Consider the following 26683-nt stretch of genomic DNA (forward strand, 5'->3'; position numbering starts at 1 on the left):
TTCTAAGTAGACTGACTACTGATTCTAATTCGAAGCTCATTACTTAGTAATACTAGAAAACTTCTTGAATTTCGATCTTAAATTAATTTGCAAAGGAAGGATCTTTTTGGAATATGATCTTATTTTGGTACATTGCTAAGGGACTAGCAATGATTAAGTTGGGGGGTGTGATTTATGTCACAAATTGACATAAAAAGTATCAATTAATATCTAAATTATCTAACTTTATTAAGAAATTGATACTTGTTATTATATTTTGCAGAAGAAGAGATCATCAATAGAAAGAACAAGGAAAGAGGATTCCAACGGCGCAAATTTTATGCAAAACGGAGTTAAATTGACCCAGGAATTGAAGAATGAAGAAAGAAGACTCAATTGGGTCAAACCCGAGTCAAATCAGATCAAAATTGGTCAAAAATCAACTGATTTGGTGATCTGGTTAGCCGCCTGGTCCACAGCAACAGGCGCATGGACCATGGATCCATCGGCACACCATAAACCCCCTAAAACCTCTTAGTCCCACATCGGAAGTTTTGAAAACCTTATAACCCCCAAATGCCTATAAAAAGCCCCCAAAGGCCCTTGTTTTATGTATTCTTCCTTGAGATCAAGCTTGTAACCCTAGATAGTGGGGTTTTTAGCTCTCTTTTCAAGCCTCGAGCTTTGAGGTTTTTGTAATAAATTTTTTTTTTATATATAAAATCTTATTTTTATGCAATTTCATCTCTTTACATTATGCAATTTATTTTTCTTGCAATTAGGATAGTTTAATTTATGCAATTTAATTTTATGCAATTAGGTTAGTTTAAATTATGCAGTTTAAATTTATGCAATTAGGATAGTTTAATTTATGAAATTAGGGTAGTTTATTTTTCTGCATTTAAATTTTGCAAGTAGATTTAGATCATGTCTAGCTAAGCATCCCTTCTAGGGTTTGCGATGAAGCTAGATCATGAGTAGGGATTTTACATAGAGTTCTTTCTTTTTCTTAGGGTTTCTTTTTCTTCCTCTTTTGCCAAGAATTTTTGATGAACTACAGTTGGGTCAGAGTCCCTTCATAATTCATGCTTGATTCAGTGCATAGGAGGAGAAAAGCCTAAGGGATCCTAGTTACTACTCCCCTGTAAAGAATCTTGATGGATTATCGTTGGGCCTTAGTCCCTTCATAATCTATGCTTGGGAAAGACAAGAGGAGTAGTCGTTAGGATCAATAAAAAAAATTCTAGGTAGAATTCCCTAATCTAGATCTAGTGGATTCAAAAAACCCTAGATCCTTAGTCTTATTGTCTTTAGCAAACAACTTTCGACTTTCGATTTTTGTTAAAGCTCGCTTGAGCATAGATTTGAAAATCATTTTAAAAACCAAGTCTCTGTGGGATCGACCCGTACTCGCTGGTCGTGCTACTCTGCACACCGTGCGCTTGCGGTTTCATTTACAAATTTTAAGATTTGCACATCAAGTTTTTGGCGCCGTTGCCGGGGATTTGGCGTTTTAAATTGTTTTCAAATATTTGTTCTTCGTGCGTTATAACTCTCTTTCTTTTTTTCTTTAGGTTTCTATATTTAGTTGGTGATTGCTGGAAAACTCAGGTACGCTTCTAATTTCTCTTTTATTATTTTTAGTTAATTACTTTTGCTTTTAGACCTAATCATTTGAATTTACTTAATCACAAAAAAAAAATATAAAACAAAACAAAAGACATTTCATAATCGTGAAGTAAAATATCAAAATAAAAAAAAAAATTCTAAATTAAAATCTTTTACATTCTTGGTCATCTTGTTTATTTGTATTTGCATTTTCATAATTAATCTAAGGGCATCAACCCATTAACAAGATAAGGTGGGGATTTCATTACCCTTCCTTAGCCCAAAAACTATCTCCATCATATTGCATTACCTAGACTTTTAATCTTAAAATCAATTAGACGTCAACCTTAAGGAATTCGAGCTCAATAGGACAAGGAACCCTAAGAGTTCTACCAAGTTTGAGTTGTTTGATTAGTTGGTGTCTAGGCAAGTCCCTGAGGGTGGTTTGTTAAATTGGTTCAGTTGCTGGCCTGGCCAACTCGTTTGGTGTCTAGAAAGGCAACGATGAGTGAACCTCCCACCTCTTATACTTACCTGGCTAACTAGTTGATCAATCTCCACTTGGAAGGTTTGAAGGGTCATCTTGGAACAGTTAGGAGCTGTCTAGATTTAGGTTAATCCTAGGATAGATTGAGTTTAATTTATTGTTTCACTTGTTTGAAAAAATATATATATATATATTAAAATTTAAATTAATTTGGTTACTTTTCTTTAGATTTAGGACTCCTTAGGGTCTTCTCTTTAGAATTTTTTTCTCTTTCTTTTTCTTATACATAAAAATTTTATAAAAAAAAAAAAAATTGTATAAACATCGAGAACCGTACACCTCGTGTGTGGAGAAGAGTGTCGGGTCGTCTAGTTAGGATTGAGTCAATTCCTGTTGTTCCAATGGCTGAACCAATCCAACCCATGACCCTTAAGGATTTGTGTTATCCAGTTGGCTCCATCCAACCATCTTGTATCAGGTTGCCACAACCCACAGCTAACAATTTTGAAATCAAACCTCAAATCATAAATATGCTTCCAAAATTCACAGGATTAGAGGATGCCTATATATTTATTAGAGAATTTGAGGAGGTATGTGCAACCATGAAACTGCAATTAACAGAGGATGAGGTCAAACTTAGATTAATCAACTTTGCCCTTAAGGACAATGCTAAGAAGTGGCTTTATAGTTTGCCAAACTATTCTGTCACTACCTGGGAGGGCTTTGTGAGAACATTTTTAAAAAAGTATTTTCCCCATCATAAAACAGCTAGGATTAGGAATGAAATAAATCAATTTTACCAACTAGCTGGTGAATCATTTTGGAAGTACTTTGATCGTTTCAAGAATCTTTTGACCCAATGCCCACACCATGGAATAGAAACTTGGAGACTATGCCAGATCATCTATGAGGGGTTAGATTCAAACTCAAGAACCATGCTAGAGTCCATGTGCCAAGGCCAATTTATGGACAAAGAAACTACTGAAGCTTGGCAATTCTTAGAAGACCTAGCCGAGAAAAATTTACAGTGGGAAACAACTAGGGAACCTGATAAAGCTACACCTTCAAGAGGAGGAATGCATCAAATTCAACCAACCCTAGCATCAGAGGCCAAGATTGCAACCTTAACACGTAGATTGGAAGCCTTAGAATTACAGAGACCAGCCAATGTAAATCAAATATCTGCACCCATGTGTAAAGGGTGCAATGCACCAGACCATGTCTTAGAAGAATGTTCCTACTCGAATGAGTGTGCACAGGTGAATGCCACCTATCAAGGACCATTGAACAATCCTTATGCACCCACATATAACCCAGATTGGAGGAATCACCCGAATTTCTCATGGTCCCAGAATCCTAATGTAGGTAATCCAAATTTCAATCAGCAAAATCTAAGGTCCAACCCAGTGATGAACAACCCGCCAGGCTTCCATGATAATGACAAAAAAATTACCTCTTTAGAGAAAAGCCTAGAAGCCATGATGAAAACACATACCAGCTTTATGCAAACTATGGGTCAACTCATAAATAATAACACCCAAGCTATAGCCCGTCTGGAAATGCAAGTAAGTCAGCTGGCTTCGACCATTAGTGAACGAGAACATGGTAGGTTACCTAGCCAACATGAGCCAAATCCTAGGAACCAAAATGGTCCACGACCCCAACAAGGAAACCAAGTTAATGGTATAAATGCCATTCATACCTTAAGATCAGGAAAACAAATAGACAATAAGGTAGTTGCACTTGATGATATAGATGACTCATCTGTCGAGTCACCTTCTAAAACTACTACCTTTCAACCTCAAGCACCAGAAACTGAAAATTCACCTAGTCCAGTACTTAAAAGTCCTAGAGCTCCTTTTCCAAACAGACTGAAATCCAATAAATCTGAACATTTAGACAAAATTTTAGAGGTATTTAAACAAGTCCAAGTTAATATTCCTCTTTTAGATATAATCCATCAGGTTCCAACTTATGCCAAATTTTTAAAAGATCTTTGCACTAGAAAAAGGACCACTAATGTACCAAAGAAAGCATTTTTGGCTGCAAGTGTCAGTTCATACCTATCTAGCCATGTGCCAATTAAATATAAGGACCCTGGAGCTCCAACAATTTCTTGTGTTATTGGAGAAACCAATATAAAAAAGGCCTTGCTAGATCTAGGAGCTAGTGTGAATATCCTTCCATATTCGGTGTATGAACAACTAGGATTAGAAAAACTTCAACCTACTGGGATCACATTACAGTTAGCCGATAGATCTCTCAGGATCCCTAAGGGAATGGTCGAGGATGTTCTGATAAAGGTTGAAAATTTTATTTTCCCTATAGATTTTATTATTTTAGAGACTGAGCCAGTTGCGAATCCTAAAGGACATATACCTGTCATTTTAGGAAGACCATTCTTAGCTACGGCCAATGCTGAAATCAATTGTCGAAATGGTCTGATGAAGTTATCCTTTGAGAATATGACCATTGAGCTTAATGTTTTTAACTTAGAACATGAATCCTCTTCTCATGCTGATGTCAATGTAGTCCAAGATGGTATTTATGAATCCATTGACATTAGTGATGATGAAGTCGACCTAGAGTCTAACCCCTGGTTAATCCATGAGTCTGAGGATGTCAATGAAATACTTAAAGAAAATCAGATTAATCAGGAATCGACACTTCCTACTGAACCAATCATTGAGATGGTAAAACCATCACCTAAACCATCGATAGAGGAAGCACCCATTTTAGAACTGAAACCCCTCCCAGAACATCTCAAGTATGCATATCTAGGACCCAAAGAAACTTTGCCTGTAATTATTGCATCAGACCTAGATCCCAAGCAAGAGGAGGAGTTAGTGTTAGTTCTAAAAGCAAATCAGGAAGCAATAGGTTGGACCATAGCAGATATCAAAGGAATAAGCCCTTCTATAGTTCAACATAGAATATACTTAGAGGAAGAAGCTAAACCAACAAGAGAAGCCCAAAGAAGGCTTAATCCAGTTATGAAGGATGTAGTTAAAAAGGAGATTCTGAAACTCCTAGATAGTGGAATAATTTATCCTATTTCTGATAGCTCTTGGGTAAGCCCAGTTCAAGTAGTACCCAAGAAATCTGGGGTAACAGTGGTCCAAAATGATGCAAACGAACTTATCCCAACTAGGACCCAAACGGGATGGAGGGTCTGTATAGACTATAGAAAGTTGAATGCTGCGACAAGAAAAGATCACTTTCCTTTGCCATTTATTGATCAAATGTTGGAAAGACTAGCCGGACAAGAGTTTTACTGTTTTCTTGATGGATACTCCGGTTACAACCAGATCTCCATAGCCGCTGAAGATCAAGAAAAGACTACATTCACCTGTCCATTTGGTACTTTTGCCTATAGACGAATGCCCTTTGGACTATGTAATGCACCGGCAACCTTTCAGAGATGCATGATCAGCATATTTTCAGATATGATAGAACGATTTTTAGAAATTTTTATGGATGACTTTTCTGTTTTTGGTCTAACCTTCTCCGAGTGTCTGAATCACCTGCAATTAGTTCTAGAACGATGTAAGGAGAAGCACCTAGTTCTCAACTGGGAAAAATGTCAGTTTATGGTCAAACAGGGAATAGTTCTTGGCCATGTCATTTCTAAAAAGGGGATTGAAGTGGACAAGGCCAAAATAGATCTAATTGCAAGTCTTCCACCACCTAAATCTGTGAAAGAAATACGTTCATTTTTAGGTCATGCTGGATTCTATAGAAGGTTTATTGCCAACTTTAGCAAAGTAGCACGTCCACTGACTAATCTTTTGGCAAAGGATACTAAATTTGAATTTACTCATGAGTGCTTGGAATCCTTTGAATTTCTAAAAAATGCACTTGTATCAGCTCCAATCATTCATCCTCCTGTCTGGTCTGAACCATTTGAATTAATGTGTGATGCGTCCGATCATGTTGTGGGCGCAATCTTAGGTCAACGAATAAATAAGCTGCCTAGAGTGATATATTATGCAAGTAAAACCTTAAATGATGCGCAGCTTAACTACACCACAACTGAGAAGGAGTTCCTTGCCGTTGTCTTTGCTTTAGAGAAATTTAGATCTTATTTGGTTGGGACCCACACCATTGTTTACACCGATCACTCAGCCATTAGACATCTCCTAGCAAAGAAGGATGCCAAGGCACGTTTAATCAGATGGATTTTGCTCCTTCAAGAATTTGACCTAGAAATTAGGGACAAGAAAGGCACTGAGAACGTTGTAGCAGATCATTTGTCCCGAATTCCAGTTGCACCATCTAGTGAACCACCCATCAATGAATCTTTCCCAGATGAGCAACTCATGTCTTTGTCTACTGAACCTTGGTTTGCTGATATTGTAAATTATTTAGCCATAGGCAAGATACCTTCTCATTGGACTAAGCAGGATAAATATAAATTCTTTGCCCAAGTGAAGTATTTCATTTGGGATGATCCTTATCTTTTTAAACAATGTCCTGATCAAATTATTAGAAGGTGTATCCCAGATAACGAAGTCATGAATATTTTATCTTTTTGTCATGATCAAGCATGTGGGGGTCACTTCGCGTCTAAGAAAACTGCTGCTAAGGTTCTCCAATGTGGTTTTTATTGGCCCAATTTGTTTAAGGATGCTCACGAATATTGTAAAAATTGTGCTCAATGTCAGAAAATGGGCCGAATCACCAAGCGACACATGATGCCACTCAACCCAATCTTGGTAGTTGAAGTTTTTGATGTTTGGGAGATCGATTTCATGGGACCATTTCCAAATTCCTTTGGAAATGAATATATTCTAGTAGCAGTTGATTATGTTTCAAAATGGGTAGAAGCAATTGCATGTAGAACACCCGATAGCAAAATGGTCATTAAGTTTCTTAAAGAAAATATTCTCTCCCATTTCGGTATTCCTAGGGCAATCATTAGTGATCGGGGAACCCATTTTTGTAACCGACCTTTTGCAACATTGATGAAAAAGTATAATGTCACCCACAAATTGGCCACACCATATCATCCTCAAACTAGTGGGCAAGTTGAAGTGTCAAACCGACAAATCAAACAGATCCTGGAAAAAACTGTTAATGCCAATAGAAAGGATTGGTCTTTAAAATTAATTGATGCACTTTGGGCATACCGAACCGCTTTCAAGACCAATCTAGGAATGTCTCCTTATAGGATTGTGTTTGGTAAACCATGTCACTTGCCTATTGAGATAGAACACAAAGCCATGTGGGCCATCAAACAACTAAATACAAATTTGAACGATGCTGGAAACTATAGGAAGCTTCAATTGAATGAATTAGAAGAACTTAGAAATGAAGCCTATGAAAATGCAAGGATATACAAGGAACGAACCAAAGCATTTCATGATCAATCAATTATAAGAAAAACTTTCAATATCGGACAAAAGGTGCTCTTATATAACTCTAGATTACATCTGTTTCCAGGAAAGCTTAGGTCTAGATGGACAGGATCATTTTTAGTAAAGGAAGTTTTTTCACACGGGACTGTTGAGATTGAAAACCCAAGTAATGGTGTTATCTTTAAAGTTAATGGTCAACGATTAAAACCATTCTTGGAATTACCTGTCAAGACTGTTGAAGATGCCATGGTTCTTTATGAACCAACTTATTCTGATTAAGTTGCTTCGAGGTTTGGTCTGGCTGAAGACATAAAACTTAGCGCTTCTGGGAGGCAACCCAGCTTATTTAATTTCTAATGCTTTCTTTGTTTTCAGTTTGCTTAGGACAAATAAATTAGATAAACTCCATTGGGGACAATGTCGGTCAAGTTGAGGGGAGAGCTTGAACAAAATCAGGTGTTATCATTTCCTTTTCCTTCCACTATGAGTTATTTCTTGCATTTAATATATTATGTAAAAAAAAATAATAATAATAATAATAATAATAATAATAAATATATATATATATATATGAAATAAATTAATCTATAAAAGAAATAAGAGTAAGTTAGAAAGTATTTGCTAATGTAGTGAGTCACGGAGAAGATTAGCTGGTTAGACTCTTGGTGGCTTAGGTCATTTAAAGACTATTAGCACTTCCAATTGCACATGCACACTAACAAGGTAAAGTAGGTGTTAATTGTAAGGCCAATTAAGGATTTGAGTATTATTTAAATTAGATAATTTTCTCTACACCCCAATTGAAGAAATTTGAATTTAAGGAAAGAGCTACCTGCCTGAAATAAAATGCAAAACACAGAGTAAATGTGGATTGCCCTAAGCCTAGTAACCGGGTCTCTTCACCTAAGTCAAGTGTTGAGATTCGCGTCAAACGGTGGTGGGAAGGCCAGGATGCTCAGCAAAAAAAAAAAAAAAAAAAAAAAAAAAAAAAAAAACAGTGTGAAAGCTACCTTAGTTCTTTGTTTAATCTGGGGTGTATAAAAAATTAATCAAACTAAGTTATGAAAAATGATACAATTGGCCTGTACAAGTTAATACTGAAATACTAAGTTAGTTATCACTCACACAAGTGCTATAAAACTTTAAGTGTACTCTAAGAAAGCTTCTAAGTAGACTGACTACTGATTCTAATTCGAAGCTCATTACTTAGTAATACTAGAAAACTTCTTGAATTTCGATCTTAAATTAATTTGCAAAGGAAGGATCTTTTTGGAATATGATCTTATTTTGGTACATTGCTAAGGGACTAGCAATGATTAAGTTGGGGGGTGTGATTTATGTCACAAATTGACATAAAAAGTATCAATTAATATCTAAATTATCTAACTTTATTAAGAAATTGATACTTGTTATTATATTTTGTAGAAGAAGAGATCATCAATAGAAAGAACAAGGAAAGAGGATTCCAACGGCGCAAATTTTATGCAAAACGGAGTTAAATTGACCCAGGAATTGAAGAATGAAGAAAGAAGACTCAATTGGGTCAAATCCGAGTCAAATCAGATCAAAATTGGTCAAAAATCAACTGATTTGGTGATCTGGTTAGCCGTCTGGTCCACAGCAACAGGCGCATGGACCATGGACCCATCGGCGCACCATAAACCCCCTAAAACCTCTTAGTCCCACATCGGAAGTTTTGAAAACCTTATAACCCCCAAATGCCTATAAAAAGCCCCCAAAGGCCCTTGTTTTATGTATTCTTCCTTGAGATCAAGCTTGTAACCCTAGATAGTGGGGTTTTTAGCTCTCTTTTCAAGCCTCGAGCTTTGAGGTTTTTGTAATAATTTTTTTTTTATATATAAAATCTTATTTTTATGCAATTTCATCTCTTTACATTATGCAATTTATTTTTCTTGCAATTAGGATAGTTTAATTTATGCAATTTAATTTTATGCAATTAGGTTAGTTTAAATTATGCAGTTTAAATTTATGCAATTAGGATAGTTTAATTTATGAAATTAGGGTAGTTTATTTTTCTGCATTTAAATTTTGCAAGTAGATTTAGATCATGTCTAGCTAAGCATCCCTTCTAGGGTTTGCGATGAAGCTAGATCATGAGTAGGGATTTTACATAGAGTTCTTTCTTTTTCTTAGGGTTTCTTTTTCTTCCTCTTTTGCCAAGAATTTTTGATGAACTACAGTTGGGTCAGAGTCCCTTCATAGTTCATGCTTGATTCAGTGCATAGGAGGAGAAAACCCTAAGGGATCCTAGTTACTACTCCCCTGTAAAGAATCTTGATGGATTATCGTTGGGCCTTAGTCCCTTCATAATCTATGCTTGGGAAAGACAAGAGGAGTAGTCGTTAGGATCAATAAGAAAAATTCTAGGTAGAATTCCCTAATCTAGATCTAGTGGATTCAAAAAACCCTAGATCCTTAGTCTTATTGTCTTTAGCAAACAACTTTCGACTTTCGATTTTTGTTAAAGCTCGCTTGAGCATAGATTTGAAAATCATTTTAAAAACCAAGTCTCTGTGGGATCGACCCGTACTCGCTGGTCGTGCTACTCTGCACACCGTGCGCTTGCGGTTTTATTTACAAATTTTAAGATTTGCACATCAATTTATCTATTAATACTGTCAATACTTGTGTGCAGACCTATGAGATGTGTACTGGGCAACATGCTACTCGAGATTGCTCGATTGACAGTTCATTCATGCCTCCAGTACAAGAACAAGTGCAATATGTGGCAAACCAAGGAAGGCAACAGAACAATCCATACTCAAACACCTACACGCCTGCCTGGAAGAACCATCCAAATTTTTTCTGGAGAAATCAACAGCAACAACAGAATTATCAGAATAGAGGACCATCTGATTTTTCACAGCAAGAAAAGAAGTCTAACCTGGAAGAATTGGTTGCAATTCTCACCAAGGCCACTACTGATTTCATGGGTGAAACTAAGGCAAACTTTCAAAACCAGCAAGCTGCCATTAAAAACTTGGAAATACAAATGGGACAGTTGGCCAACATGGTAGCTAACAGAACTCAAGAGTCATTGCCTAGCAATACTGAAACGAACCCGAAGGAGCATGTAAAGACAATTACCTTGAGGAGTGAAAAATAACTAGGGGAACAACAAGGGAAAGAGCCTGTTAAAGAACAAGTAAAGGAACAAACTCAAGAAGAGACTATGGTCAAAGAGAAGCTAAAAGAGAAAAAAGAAGAGCCAGTAAAGCCTTACAATCCACCAGTTCCTTTTCCTCAAAGGCTCAAGCAAAGGATGACAAAAACTTTCTGAAGTTTTTGGAGGTCTTCAAAAAACTACACGTAAATATTCCATTTGCGGAGGCATTAGCTCAGATGCCTAGCTATGCCAAATTCTTGAAGGACATCCTTTTCAAAAAGAGAAGGCTAGAGGACCATGAGACAGTCATGCTCACCGAAGAGTGCAGTGCAATCATTCAGAATAAGTTGCCATCAAAATTAAAGGATCCAGGGAGTTTTACAATTCCATGCAATATTGGCAATATCGAATTCACTAAAGCATTGTGCGATTTAGGTGCTAGCATTAACTTAATGCCTTTATCTATTTTCAGGAAGCTTGGACTAGGGGATGTGAAACCGACCAGTATCTCATTACAACTAGCTGATCGATCGGTGACATATTCTAAAGGCATAGTGGAGGATGTATTAGTCAAGGTGGACAAATTTATCTTCCCAGTGGATTTCATTATCTTGGATATGGAGGAAGATAGAGAGGTTCCTTTGATATTGGGGCATCCATTCCTTGCAACTGGCAAGGCACTTATAGATGTCCATGAGGATAAGCTTACTTTAAGAGTGGGACAAGAAGAGGTAATTTTTAACGTGCTTAATTCTTCTAAATATCCTCTTGAGAATGATGAATGTTTTAGATTAGATGTGATTAATAAATTTGTTAGTGATATAATTGACAATTCTGAATATGACTTGATTGATGGTGTTAAAAATAAACAGCATGTTGATGTATTAAATGATGTTGAGAAAATACAGGATTCAGTAGAGGCTAAGCCAAACCCCAAGCTTGAGCTTAAGCAGCTCCTTTCTCACTTAAGATATGCATTCTTGAGAGACTCATCTATTTTTCCTGTCATTATATCTGCTCATTTGTCTGCTGAACAATAGAAAAAATTATTGCATGTGTTGAAAAAGCATAAGAAAGCACTAGGCTGGTCTATTGATGATATTAAGGGAATTAGTCCCAGTATATGCATGCATAAAATTTTAATGGAAGAAAACTACAAACCTTCAATTGAGCATCAACGTAGGTTAAATCATAATATGAAGGAAGTAGTTAGAGCTGAAGTAATGAAATTACTTGATGCAGGAATTATCTACCCTATTTCTGATAGTAGTTGGGTGAGTCCTGTTCAAGTAGTTCCTAAGAAAGGGGGGATGACTGTTATTATAAATAATAAAAATGAGCTGATACCCACTAGAATAGTCACTGGTTGGCGTGTGTGTATTGATTATAGGAAGTTAAATAAAGCCACACGAAAGGACCATTTTTCTTTGCCTTTTATTGACCAGATGCTTGAGAGATTGTCTGGATATCCCTTCTACTATTTTTTAGATGGTTATTCAAGATATTTTCAAATTCCTATTGTACCTGAGGATCAAGAAAAAATTATATTTACTTGTCCATATGAAACATTTGCATATAGGAGAATGCCATTTGGGGTTATGTAATGCACCTGCAACTTTTCAAAGATGTATGATGTCTATATTCTCTGATATGGTTGAAAAATTCATTAAAATCTTTATGGATGATTTTTCAGTTTTTGATCTTTCTTTTGATATGTGTTTGACTAACTTCTCCCAAGTTCTACAGCGTTGTGAAGAAACTAATCTTGTGTTGAACTGAGAGAAATATCATTTTATGGTGCAGGAAGGAGTAGTTTTAGGCCATAAGATTTCATCTAGAGGGATAGAAGTAGACAAAGCAAAGGTGGAGGTCATTAAAAAATTACCACCACCAACATCTGTTAAAGGAGTGAGGAGTTTCTTAGGGCATGCTGGCTTTTATAGAAGATTTATAAAAGACTTCTCTAAAATTATCAAATCTCTTTGTAATTTATTGATCAAGGATGCACCTTTTAAAATTACTGATGAGTATTTCGTTGCTTTTAACAGGTTAAAGAGAGAATTAATCTCAGCTCCTATCATCACTGCACCTGACTGGAATCTACCATTTGAACTCATGTGTGATGCAAGCGACTATGCTATAGGAGCAGTCTTGGGACAAAGAAAGGAGAATAGACTTCATGTGGTGTACTATGCGAGTCGAACACTGAATGATGCACAGTTGAATTATGCCACCACAGAGAAAGAGTTGCTCGCCATTGTTTTTGCTTTTGATAAATTTAGGCCATATCTTATAGGAGCAAAAACAATAGTGTATACTGATTACTCAGCAATTAAATATTTACTTGAAAAGAATTGAATAAATCGAGACTAATTCGTTGGGTGCTCTTATTGCAGGAATTTGACTTGGAGATTAGGGACAAGAAAGGAGTAGAAAATCTTGTAGCAGTTCACTTATCTCGGTTAGAGTTAAGTAAAGAAATTGAGAACACTGAGGTACCCATTAATGAGTCATTCCCTGATGAGCAATTATTTGTATTACTCATATCTAGTACATCCTGGTATGCTGATATTGTTAATTTTAAGGCATGTGATATTATTCCTCCTGAATTTAATTACCAGCAAAAAAAAAAAATTTACATGATGCAAAATATTATTTTTGGGAGGATCCATATTTATATAAGTATTGTCCAGATCAGTTTATTAGGAAATGTGTGCTTGATAATGAAATTAAAAATATTTTAAAACACTACCATTCATTAGAGTGTGGAGGCCATTTTGGACCCAACAAAATAGCTGCTAAAGTATTACAGTGTGGTTTTTATTGGCCTAACCTGTTTAAAGATGCTATTGCTTTTGTTTCTTCTTGTGACCGATGTCAAAGAACTGGAAATATTTTTTTTAGACAGGAAATGCCACTAACCAATATCCTTGAAGTAGAACTGTTCGATGTGTGGGGATTAGATTTTATGGGGCCTTTTCCACCTTCTCATTCAAATCAATACATCCTGGTGGCGGTGGATTATGTATCCAAATGGATTGAGGCAGTAGCACTTCCCTCTAATGATGCCAAGAGTGTGCTCAAGTTCTTAAAGAAATACATATTCACACACTTTGGTATTCCAAGGGCTATCATTACGGATGGAGGTAAGTATTTTTGTAATCATTATTTGAATTCTCTATTGACAAAATACGGTGTTACTCATCGTGTAGGAACACCATATCATCCCCAAACAAGTGGATAAGTAGAGATCTCCAATCGTGAAATTAAAAAAATATTGGAGACTATTGTCAACTCATCAAGAAAGGACTGGTCCCTAAAATTAGATGATACGTTATGGGTATATAAAATAGCATTCAAAATACCAATTGGGATGTCCCCGTATCGTCTAGTTTATGGAAAAGCATGCCATTTACCTGTGGAGCTAGAGCATCGAGCTTACTGGGCAACTAGGTTGCTAAATTTCAATATGGAAGCTGCTGGGGAGAAAAGGTCATTACAGCTTAATGAACTTGATGAGTTCCGCCTCCATGTATATGAAAATACAAGAATTTACAAGGAGAGAATGAAAAGATGGCATGACAAGCATATTGTAAGGTGTGAATTCCAAGCATGACAAAAGGTGTTGCTGTATAACTCCCACCTAAAGCTATTTCCAGACAAGCTCCGGTCTAGGTGGTCAGGTCCCTTTGAGATTATACAAGTTTTTCCACATGGAGCTGTTGAGCTGAAGAGTGGTGATAGGACCTTCAAGATCAATGGGCAAAGGTTGAAGGAATACATAGATGGAGGATTTGAGCAACCAAAAACCTCCATATCACTGACATAATGCATTAGGATAGTCAAGCTAACGACTATAAACTAGCGCTTCTTGGGAGGCAACCCAAGCAAAATTTTTTTTATTTTCTTTATTTTTGAGTCAATTTTAATCCTCACTATATTTTCAAGATTTAATGGACGTTGTTCACTTTTTATAGGCACATTGAAGAAGATAAGAGAGATGAAATGACTGAAGATGAGTTGCAAACTCGCACAAGTGCATAGGCACGCTACAAAGGGAAGTACCCCTAACCTTTAAGAATGCCTTGCTATAATATGTATTGTGATGATGATCTTGTCATTGAGTGCAATGTCCAATTCAGATTTGGGAGTGCATTTGCATGAGCATTTCGTGTTAATAATATAGGATTGCCATTATGTTTGCATCTTTGTATTTATTTTTTAATAAAATTTAATTAAAAAAAATTGGAATGTTGATTCATTGATCACTTGTAAGGATATAGAGGGGGATAATTTTATTTTTGTGTTATTGTTTGGCTATTTTAGCTTTAAATATTAGAAGTCAAATTCAGGGATTGACTATTTTAAACTTGTAAATACTTAAATAAAATCTCGTATAGGAGATAGTTACTTTGCTTCGCCAATCCTATTTGTGAGCTTTGTTGCAATAAAATGTAGACAATTTACTTGGGAGAAATGATATAGGCATTCCTTTGGCATACCCTTTTTGACCCCTTATATTTTCTTTTCATCCTATCTCATATCTACTGTTCATATTTTTTGAGAATAAATTGATTATAATGGTTAGAGCATACTGAATTTTTAGTTTTTCTTCCATTCAAAAAAAAAAAAAAGCACAATCTGCTTCGCTATTTCAAGTTGCCTAGTAACTAGGAGCATTCATGAGCCCCATGTTTGCTTTTACGTCAAACAGTGACTTGAATTATGAGTATGCAAAGCACTTTGAGTATATGACTTGCTGAGTAACCGAGTGCCTTCATCGCCAATGTCGGTATTCGCGTAAAAAGGCAAATAATGACTTAAGGAAGAGTGCCAAAGTGTATAGGCTGTTCTAAAAGTATAAAATAAAACAAATAAAGGAAGGGATGTAAAGTATAAGTAATTGAGTATGCTTTGATTTATTGTGGTTAATTTATTTTTACTTATATGACCATAACCATCATTCTTATTGCTTGCTTTCCATTTTTTAATCCGAAAAAGTCCTATTGATCTCTTGAGTACGTTGTTTGCACTATTGGAGATGGGCTGATAGGATTTTGCATTCAAGATTGGATGTTTGAACCGAATTATTTTATTAAAACCTAAAGGAAGCAAGATAGCTATTGATTGTGCGTAATTTTGTTTGAGTATGAATGAGTTTGGAATAGTTAGCTTGTGGGTTTGCCTTTCAGTTTTGGGTTGAGGTGGTTAAGCCATGGCATTTGGGTATTACTCCTTTGTGTCTAGATGAATTTTGAGTATATTAATGTTAAATAAAATTTTTAGCATTAATTTTTTGAGATTCTCTATTTTTGATTTGGACTTTTTTTTTACTTGGGGATAACCAAAAACTTAGATTTGGGGGTATTTGATGTATTATATTTTTATAGTAATTATTATTATTAGTTTTTAATGATTTTGATGAAATTGGTATAATAATTAACTAAATAAATGTAAGAACCTGATATGTTTTATGTCAATTGTAGGTAATTGAGTCAGGTCACATCTAATTGGGCTTAACCATGTTTTAAAGGTCAAATTAAGTGAAATTGGTTGAGTCCGATTCAGCAGAATTTGTCATCCGGAGTCATCAGGTCTTGCATCAAAATCAGAGTCCACCTCAAAGCAGAATAATCAAATCAAGATATCAATGGACCCCACATCTTATCTTTTTTGACATCATCAGCCAGAAAAGAAACTAGAGGTGCAGAAAATAAATCAAGCAGTTAATCTCTCCCATCTAGTCAACCAATCTAAATTCTGGATATTTTGGTGTGAGGACCCCTAAAAGGCAAGCTACAGGACTCCAAATTGAGCAAGATTAGATCCTACAGAATTTTGAGAGAAGCAAGAAAGGAACATAATTTACAGAATTGAATTTGGATTCTAGATGAGGTGGCTACAGTAGGTTGAAGTTGGTAACAATGTTGGACACAACAAGAAACACCCGATACACCCAGATTCTTCTTAGTGTTTCTTGGCACAAAGATCTGATATGGCAACCAATTTTTGATGGCAAAGAGTTATCTTGAAAAGAATTAAATAAAAGAAAATCAGAGTCCAAACTAATTCTGCATGAGGAGCAAACTTAGAAAGAATTAGAAATAATTCTTGAAAAACTTGATTTGGGTAGCCGAAACCTTACTTTGTTTTGCAGATTTTGTGAACCCAAGAAGAAAAAAATTCTTCTTCTCTAATTAACCATACCTTCTTTCCTTTTTTTACTATGGAAATCATAATAAAATCAGAAAATTTGGGCAGCATAAGGAGTAGATGGCTGGTGGTTGCTTAAAGCCTATCCAAAAGAGGAGAGATTCTATACCAAATAGAAAGAATGATATATAGAATAAAATCATGAAAAAAATACCACCTTAACCCTAGCCCTAGCCCTATTTAAGGATCGAAAAACACCAACAAAAGGAAGAGGAGAATCATCTTTGAAAGCTAGAAATCAAGCAAGGAGAGTTTGGAGTATCTGAAAGATTTGAAGAGAGGATTCATTCGGCTCTGCAATTTCTTCAGAGTTTTTAATTCATTCTCTTATTTACTTTAAATTTATTTTCTAGAACTCATTGTTAGGATGATTTTGGAGTTTTATTTAAGTAAACTTGAGTTTGATTTTGATATGATGAAAAGCTAAATTTCTAGCTAGGGTACCTGATGTAGCTTGGATTTAATTTCAATTCTAGAATCTTGTATTAATTTTTTTTGTTAATGCAATTATTTGTTATTTGCACTTAATGCTTTTAAGTATTATTATCTTTGGTACTTGATTGATTTTGATTTATAATTGGTACTGGGAAGAAAGATTATAAATTGGAGTTAATAACAAACATCATCAGAATAATAATTGGAACGGGAGCAGAAGATTTGACCTGTGGGATCTTGAAAATAATCACTGTGCTTATTGAACTAATTGAAATCTATTTTACTATTGGAAGATAGATTATAGGTTTTAATTAATATATTTAATAAGACTCGGGAGAGATTATTAAATAATTTAAGATTATTTATCCTTGCATTAATAATTAAATTTGAATTATTAATCGGAATAGCTGGAATTGATAATTGATCCAAGTAAAATCAGATATACTCTAGTGCTTTATCAATCAAATTTTGATTCGGCTTTCATTGAGTTCTTTAGAGTTAATTTTATTTTTCACTGTCATTCAGTTTCGATCATTTAGATATTAGTAAAATTAGCATTCATTTTTTATAATTAAACTCAGTCCTCGTGGGAACGATCTCTTATTTATCATTATATTACTTGAGTGATTTCGTACACTTGCGAAATAGGCTATCAAGGCCTTCTCCCCTCTCTCTCTCTTACTCTCTTTCTCTCTCTGTCTCTCTCTTTTTGAACCAATTTTCACCTTGGCTTTAAAGATGACATGGGTCTCCTCGATGTTATCCGAGTCCAGATGCATACGGAGACCTTTTGTCAGGTTGGTTGGACTGCCATCCAAACATTCTCCCTATTTTTCAATTTGAAGGCCTTTCTTCCTTGTGTCAGGTCAATAAATTATCAACCAGTACCTTCCCCCCATTTTTCATCTGCTGGCCTTTCTTTTGTGTCAGGTCGGTGGACTACTGACTAGAATCTCTTTCTTTATTTTGCTGCTGCTGATAACTCAAAGAGAAGAGTCGATGGAGGACATATCTCTAACTGTTGCTTTGCCACTTAGAATAGGCAATTCGCACTGTGAAGATGTCGCTTGACTTCAGCTGATAACAGACCTTGCCATAACCCTGTCGTCCGATATGATGGCTGCCATGTGCTGGTCGAGTGAGAGGAAGCTGCTCACATAGTGGTAATGGAGGAGAGAGGAGATGGAGATGAGCTCGAGGACCGGACGGTACGGGTGAGAAGAAGAGGATTCCATTTCAGTTGCACTAGAGATTTTGATCTGGTGGGATTTAGCACTAGGAGATAAGGAGACGACTATCGAGAAGAGCGGTGATATGGTAAGCTTGTGGGAGCTCTAGAGAGAGCCGATCTTATTGTGCCAAGTTCGAGGGAGCCCGAAAATATTCAAGAGAGTTTTGAGGTTGGAAAACTATCTACCTGAGGGAGATGCACACAGGAGCAGGGGCCACCGACATAGAGGGATTTGGTGTCAGATAATTACCGACTCGATGGTGCTTGGCCCTAGAGATGCAAGTGGTTGGAACTTGGAGATGGCCGATCGGGGGAATATTAGCATCAAAAAAACCATCGACTAAACCAGTGGCCTAGCGAGGCTTAGCTTCGAGAACACACATGGGCATGGAGAAAGAAACCAGAGACTGTCGGGACTGCCAATCCAGTAGAGCTTGGCATCGAAATCACTCGCGGAGGTAGAGAGGACAATCAGAGATGTGGGACCACTGTCCCAGTGGAGTCGGCGTCGAGAACATGCATGACGCAAAAAGAGAGGTCGGAGATCATCAAGGCCATCATTTTGGTGGAGTCCTCGATCGGGGTATCGCCAATTTATCGAAACTTAGTCCCCAATGGCGTACGGAGCATCGATCCGACTACACCAACGGTGGGAGGCCACTGATCTTGCCACACCAATGGTTGGAGGCCACTGATCTAGTCGCGGTGGCAGTTCCTGACTCCGGAAAGGTGCAGGCGGCTTGCGAGCAACCTCGAGTGGAGGGGGAGCCAACTTCCTTCACCCCCCTCTGCCCTTCATCTTTTCTTTTCTTTCCTTTTCTATCTGGTTATGTTACCTATAAGATGATGTGACGGACCTTATTGCATCCGATAGGTGCGGGAGGACCAAGTTGTGGAAAGCTGCTCACAAGTTCTTGGAACTTGAGTTTCCTCAAACAGATATCTCATTTTGACATACTTTCTTGTCCTTATTTAATTTTTGATTTGGCTCACATGCTCAAAAACTTGTTGACCTACAAGAAAAGAATAGAATAATAGATAGAATTTGAGAGTATATTATCATAGAGGTCATGAATTCTATTTGAGGGTCTTGAGAAAAGAGGAGATCAGAAAGGATATATTCACCTTTTATCATATTCTCGAGCACCAAGCCTGGTCCATTAATTTTTTGAATTGGTGAGTGTTGTCACTTTACAGTACGTGAGGGCCGTCTCTATCAATGTCATGAGTTGACAGCTTAAGGCTTTAAGAGTGGCATGATAAAGTGATGCAACTTGATGAGACTTCACAGAGGGATCTGATCTCCTGTGTATAAGAATTGAGACATGAAAGAAAACTTTAATAAAAGCTTATTGTCAGTGCATTATCTTTTTGGGAAAGAACTTTCATCTGCCCCCCAATCTTCATTGAAGAGGAGATGAAATTGCTTCTGGTATGTCTATAGAAGAAGGTGATGGAGGCATAAAGTTATCTTGTACTCTCCGATTCATCATTTTTTCATAAAATTTTTGGGCAACAAGGCCCTTCTTCTGACGTCAATCTATTGCTGTGAGGCTCAAAATCTTAGGCAGAGAGATTGGATGAAGCCATGATGGGTGACTGTAGCGATCCGATCCAAATCTTCTTCGAAAAAATTTGCAAAATAAGTCAAAAATGGTGGAGATCCTCTAATCTTTGACCCTCCGATGCTTAAGTCAGTTTGAGCCTTGAGAATAGGAGATGAAAAAAGTAGAATAGAGAACATGAAGATTTGGTATGAGACTAGAGGGTTTGTGACTTTGTGAGAGCTAGAGTCCCAACGGTAAAATCTCCCTCTAGTTTGAGTTTAGGACTTAGATGTCCGAACTTATCTGAAGGATCTCCTGACCCTCTATTTATAGAGGGACTGATAAGGCCATTGAAAGAGTTTGTTGGACCGTTAGAGAAGTTTGTTAGACCGTTAGAGGAGTTTGTTACGTCGTTGGAGGTCAGTTGTAAGTGAGCTAGAGTATAACTATATGTATTAACTAGAAATGAGGTCATACTTAGCTGTATGTGCCAAATGGGGATGAGTTATAGCACAGCTGTATGTAAGATCGTGGCCAGTTGTAACTTAGTTGTAGAAATTATAGTGGGCTTTAACAAGATAACTGCGACCATAAATGTACTAGTTCATCTCGATAAAATATCGGAGTGAAATCAAGTATCATATGAGACCCTAAATGTCTTGGATATATACAATATTCTGCTTCAGATCGGTATTTATATGAGATGAGATGAGTCAGATCGGTATTCAGCCTTCATGTCGGTTTTATTATAGATAGCTTTCAATTTAGATCGACTTTATGATAGACAACCTCTAATTCAGATCTACTTTACGATGGGCTCAATCTATTAAGGTTGGCTTTAGGTTGAGCTTGGCTTCATGATATTTTCAGCTTTCTGTTGAGGTCGGCTCTCGATGAGATCGATTTTATGGAGACCTCGGCCTCAAGTTGAGGTCGATTTTGTGGTGACCTCGGTCTTAAGTTGAGGTCGACTCTATGATGAGGTGAGATGGGATAAACCCCACAATAGGTACCATTAAGGGAATGATTGAATCCTTCGACCTAGGACTGTCTTGACTCCTCAGATTATATGGGAAATATTTTCCTTCATCCAAGCTCGTCCTCAAACATATACTAATGACACATAATTAAATAGGCCTGATAGAACCTTTTAGGTCATTTCCATTATTTACATAGACATAGAGTGGTAAATCTAACATTATGGATGCAACAACTACCCATGATGGTCCATTATCAGTATAATAACTGCCCACAATTTTTGCCCATAAATGCCTTAACTCCATCCTTGAGATCTAGTATAACGGTCCACAGATTCTCCTCTATATAAAAGAAGGCAAAAGGGTCCCTCAGATGAGTCCTTTTTGGAGAATGGAATTCCTCTCTCATTTTCTTTTTCCTTCAAGAGTTCGTTAAACTTCAACTAACTTAAGCATTGGAGGGTTCCCAGCCAGACAAACTCTGATAAGTGGGCATTTAGTTGCAGGTTAAATGAGTCATTCTCCCCAATCTTCCATCAAACTCCAAGCTCGTCCTCGAGCTGATCTTTAGCTCAATCTTCTACCAACCTCTCCGAAGTTTAGTAGCAACAGATTGGCAATGGAAGAAGTGCCTGTTTTAGCTCTAGTTTGAAAGAGAGTCAATGATGACGAGGACTTGAGCACAGAATGCTACCATTAGTTCTCATCAGCTATTAGCTTGTCAAAATGACTAGCTGGCTCGACATCTTGAGTCAGTCCATTATCATAGTAGATCAATAGCAATTAATTGCCTTAGTATAATAGATTCAAGCCCTCATAGATGCTGTGCAAATCCTTTAGCAAATGGTAGAGAAGCAACAATAACAACAGCAAAAGAAATAATTCCTTTGGCTGCATAATCCCATCACATCGTCAAAGCCCCAAACGAGCATGTCCTACTAGATGGGCTCATTATTCAGAACCTCTTGCTTGCAAGCTGCCCTCTATAATGCCAACACACCTCGAAGTCTTTCGAGGGTGATTCTACCTCGAGGTATGTTTGCCGATCTAAGGTGCCTCAAGAAGTGGCCAACCTCAATTGCAAACTTGAAGAGATCGAATATCAGTTAGTGGTGCTCTAGGATAGTAACCAAGGACAGAAGGATGATCTTGAGTCTCTTGACTTTGATATGTGCCCTCCATTCTCTCATTATCATGGAAGAACCGATCCTAGCTTGATTCAAGATGCCATAGTTGGAGCCATATGACGGTTTCTCAGATCCACTCGACCACCTCAAGAGCTATAGAGCTCTCATGATCATTCAAGAGGCTTCTGATGCCCTTCTTTGTCTCATCTTTGTTGGAATTCGAGGTTTGGTGCATGCAGATGTATTTCAAAACTTTATTTTCTAAACGTCGCAGTGGAGGATAAGATTAAAATACTTTTAATTTGAATTATGCATGTATAAAAATATAAAACCATATGGATCTATCTCATATACTGAAATTGATATATGTTGAAATTCAGATTGTGATCAAATCACATACCTATTTTACAATCTTTTTCTTCAAATCTGGATCTGAAAGAGAAGAGGTTCTCTCTTAACCGTACAAATATTCAATCTCTACAAGTATCCACTCGGGATCAGCCTGGAATAGTCCTTTTTAATCTGAATTTTTTTCTTCAAAAATTCAGTCTACTAAATCTGAATGAAGCTTGGATCATGATCAACACTTGATTTCTTTCTTTGATCTTCTTCTTCTCCTCTTTTCTATAATTTCTTCTTGTTATGTTCTATCAGATGCTAAAAATCAATAAAGAAGAGGCACCCAACAGCCTTGGGCATGGAACACCTTGGGACGCACATCCCAAGAGAAAGGGCATGTAGAACGCCCAAGAGAGAAGAGAAAGGGGGAGGAAAAGAGGGTGTGGAGACCTTCTATAGGCATGGAGGCTGCTGGTTTTAATGCTCAAGGGACCTTGGGGGAGGTCCCTTTAAATAGAAACAAAGATTGAATCCTATTCAATCACATAATACAAGTCCTACTTGCATTGGATTTCCTGTTAACTTAAGTTATCCAACTTACTTTAGGAGATCCTTTAGATACCAACAATTGGAGCCCTTGCGCCCACAATTAGACACCCAAAACACACCCAAGAGATACCTCATAGGAGAACTAAAGGTCCTCTAATCATTGGATACGTCCAACTTGATCAAATTAAGGTGGCACATAAGAATAACTTTCAAAAAAATTAATTAAAGACTTGCACCCTTAATTTATATGATCCATAACCTTAGACACCCAACAATTAGAGTCTTATGAATTTTATTCATATAGACTATTAGCAAATAATTAAGTTAGAATTATCTTATCAAATAAGTAATCTCAACGAAAAGAGAAATTTGGTCCAACCATATGCTAGCAAAGTTACCACAAATCCAATCGAATTTTTATAAACTCAATTGACACTTCATAAGCTCAATTACTAATTTCAGACCTAATTTCTGTATTATGTGATCCCACAGATTCAATTCTATCTGATAGTGAGACATACAATGATCTCTATCAAAATATCATTGAAACTCTTTTCAATAGGTCAGAACAATTCTACTATAACTCAGCAAGGATTGTTGATCCAGAACAATATTAGTGAGCTCTCACAATCTACTAGTGACACATCGCAGTATGTAGTGACAATCGAGTAGAATCGAAATGAATCTTTAGGTGTAGTTAACATGTGATTCAGTCCCTCTATCATGAGTCCCAACTTGATGGTAGGTTATGGATAAATCGTCAAACCTCAACATCAGTCATATGATAGATTCGATTAGCTCAAGTCCAATTGTGACTTATATGAAAACTCTTTTCTATCAATCACACTACTATGGCCACACACTCTTGGACTTAGCCTCTCAAATTTCATAGGACTACTCCTCTCTATCAAGATCGATAGATCTTATCTTGATACGCACCTTATTCCTACAATGGACCAACTGTCGCCAACATCCACTACAAGGGCTTATTGAGATCCATGTTTATATATCAGTTAAACTCCAACAGCCTCATTGTAAGTAGCAATATCATCTCAAGTCAAAGGACTAGTCACACAACTACAGCATCGAGACAATCACTGATGATCGAATAGAAATCTAAATAATCTCTCGTATGGTCACGTTCAGTACTAGTTATTCTCTAATAACTATTCACACTCGTCGTCCTGTATTTCTACATAGTAGACTAGAGATCCATCTATCCCGAAGGAAGCGATTTGTGCGTCAGTCTATCTAGATCTATCACTATCCTCATGATGATCCTATGATCGAAAGCATTTAAGAATTAAATATATGTCTCTAATTCTCAACACCTTGAGAATATGTATCGAATCCGCATATACTCAGCCTCCATAGTCGAATCTGCTATGATGGGTTGCTTGTAACTCTTCTAGCTAACTGCACCATCATTACAAACGAATACGTATCCTGATATAGATTTTTTATCATCAGGATCAAATATGAAGTCTAAATCAGTATACCCTTCGACTCGTAACTCAGAGTCTCCTCCAAAAATTAAGAATAAATCCTGAGTCTTTTTCAAGTACTTAAGGATATTCTTCATAGCTATCCAATGTTCCTCATCTGGATTCGACTGATACCTACTCGTAACACTCATAGCAAGGACAATATCAGATCGAGTATATAGCATGACGTACATGAGGTTCCCTATGGCTGAAACGTAAGGAATCCTACTCATGCACTGTATCTCCTCAGATGTGGTCGGACACATCATTTTGGAGAGACTAATACTATGCCTAAGAGGTAAGAGACCTCTCTTAGAGTTTTTCATACTGAATCTCTTCAGCACCTTCTCTATGTACGGCTTTTATGACAGGCCAAGCATCCATTTGAGTCTATCTATATAGACCTTTATTCTGAGAATATAGGATGCTTCCCCTAGATCTTTCATGAAAATTTTTTTGGACAACCATCTTTTGACTGTGGTCAGCATGAGAATGTCATTCTCAATAAGAAGAATATCATTCACGTACAATATGAAGAAGGTGATTGCACTTTCACTGACCGTCTTATATACACAAGATTCCTCTTCATTTTTGATAAAATCAAATGATTTGATTGCCTCATTAAAATAATGATTCCAACTCCGAGAAGCTTGCTTTAATCCATATATGGATCTTTGTAGCTTGCAGACTGTGATCACTATCATCAGTCGTGAAATCCATAGGTTACTCTATATAGATATCTTCCTCAAAATATCTATTCAGGAAGACAGTTTTCACATCCATCTGTCAGATTTCATAATCATAGTAAGCTGCAACAGCAAGCAGAGTGCGGATGGATTTCAGCATGGCTACAGACGAGAAGATTTTCTGATAGTCAATACCCTTACGCTGACTATAGTCTTTAGTCACAAGCCTAGCTTTATAGGTCTCTACTTTACCATCGGTACCTATCTTCCTTTTACAGATCCATTTAAACCCAATAGGTACAATACCCTCAGATGGATCCACTAAGGTCCAGATTTGATTTGAGTGCATTGAGTCAATTTCTGATTTTATCGCATCTAACCATTTTTCGAAATCGATGTCAGACATCATCTCATCAAAGATGGTAGGATTATCACTATGATCTTTATCTCCCATAAAAAATATTTCTTTTATTTTCTCCGTAAGCATATCCATGTACCTTTCAGAAGATCGAAAGACCCTGTTAAATCGACGAGGTAGTAGAAGAATATCAACTACTGGCTCATGAACTATGAATTCCTGAGAATCTATAACTCTTAGCTCTTCAGAGACTTTCTCTTTGAGCTTCACTAACCTCCTATTGCCGCTATCCTGGATAAATTATTTTTCTAAGAATATGGCATTCCAACTTACAATCACATTGTGATCTTGTGAAAAGTAGAAGTAATATCCCATAAATTCTTTTGGATATCCTATAAAGTAAGCTATAATAGATTTATCCTCCAACTTATCCATCATCTATCTCTTGACATAGGTCGGACATCCTCAAGTCTTAAGATAATCCAGACTCGACTTCTTACCAACCATATTTCATACGGTGTGATAGGAACGGACTTTGATGGAATCCTATTCAATAAGTGAATGGCAGTTAACATGGTATGTCCCCAAAGAAATAAGGATAGATCATTGAAGCTCATCATGGACCTGACCATATCCAATAGGATCCTGTTCCTCTTTTCAAATACCCTGTTGAGCTGAGGTGTTCCAGAAGGGGTTCATTGAGAGACTATACTGTTGTCCTTAAGATAACCTAAAATTTTTTGACTAAGATATTCACCTCCTCGATCAAATCAAAAAATCTTAACAGGTTTATCGTCTGCTTTTCTACTTCATGTCTGAATTTTTTGAACTTTTCAAAGGTCTCAATTTGTGTTTCATGAGATACACATATCCGTACCTAGATAAATCATCGATAAAGATAATGAAGTAGGTATAACCACTCCTAGCCTGCATATCAAATGGCCCATACACATCGATGTGTACCAAGATAACTAGCTTTGTGGCCCTTTCTCCATATCCCACAAAGGATAACTTGGCCATTTTTCCTCGAAGGCAGGATTCGCAAGCTGGATATGACTCTGGATTAAGAGAGCCAAGGATCCCATCCTTTTTCAGTCTGTTTATCTTGTCCTCTCTAATATGGCCTAGTCTATGGTGCCACAAGTACTTCTGATTAATCTCATCTCTGGATCTCTTTTG

At 36.8% G+C, this 26683-nt stretch overlaps 1 non-coding gene across 1 annotated transcript; it reads right to left on the reverse strand.

Annotated features, from left to right (window-relative positions):
• Positions 1 to 2844: 2844 nt before the first annotated feature.
• LOC140857639 (small nucleolar RNA R71) lies at positions 2845 to 2951 on the reverse strand. Its single transcript, XR_012141131.1, has one exon. It is a non-coding gene; the product is annotated as a small nucleolar RNA R71 (small nucleolar RNA).
• Positions 2952 to 26683: the final 23732 nt, after the last annotated feature.

This window comes from Elaeis guineensis, chromosome 4 (genome assembly GCF_000442705.2).
Source record: "Elaeis guineensis isolate ETL-2024a chromosome 4, EG11, whole genome shotgun sequence".
NCBI classification, from domain to species: domain Eukaryota; kingdom Viridiplantae; phylum Streptophyta; class Magnoliopsida; order Arecales; family Arecaceae; genus Elaeis; species Elaeis guineensis.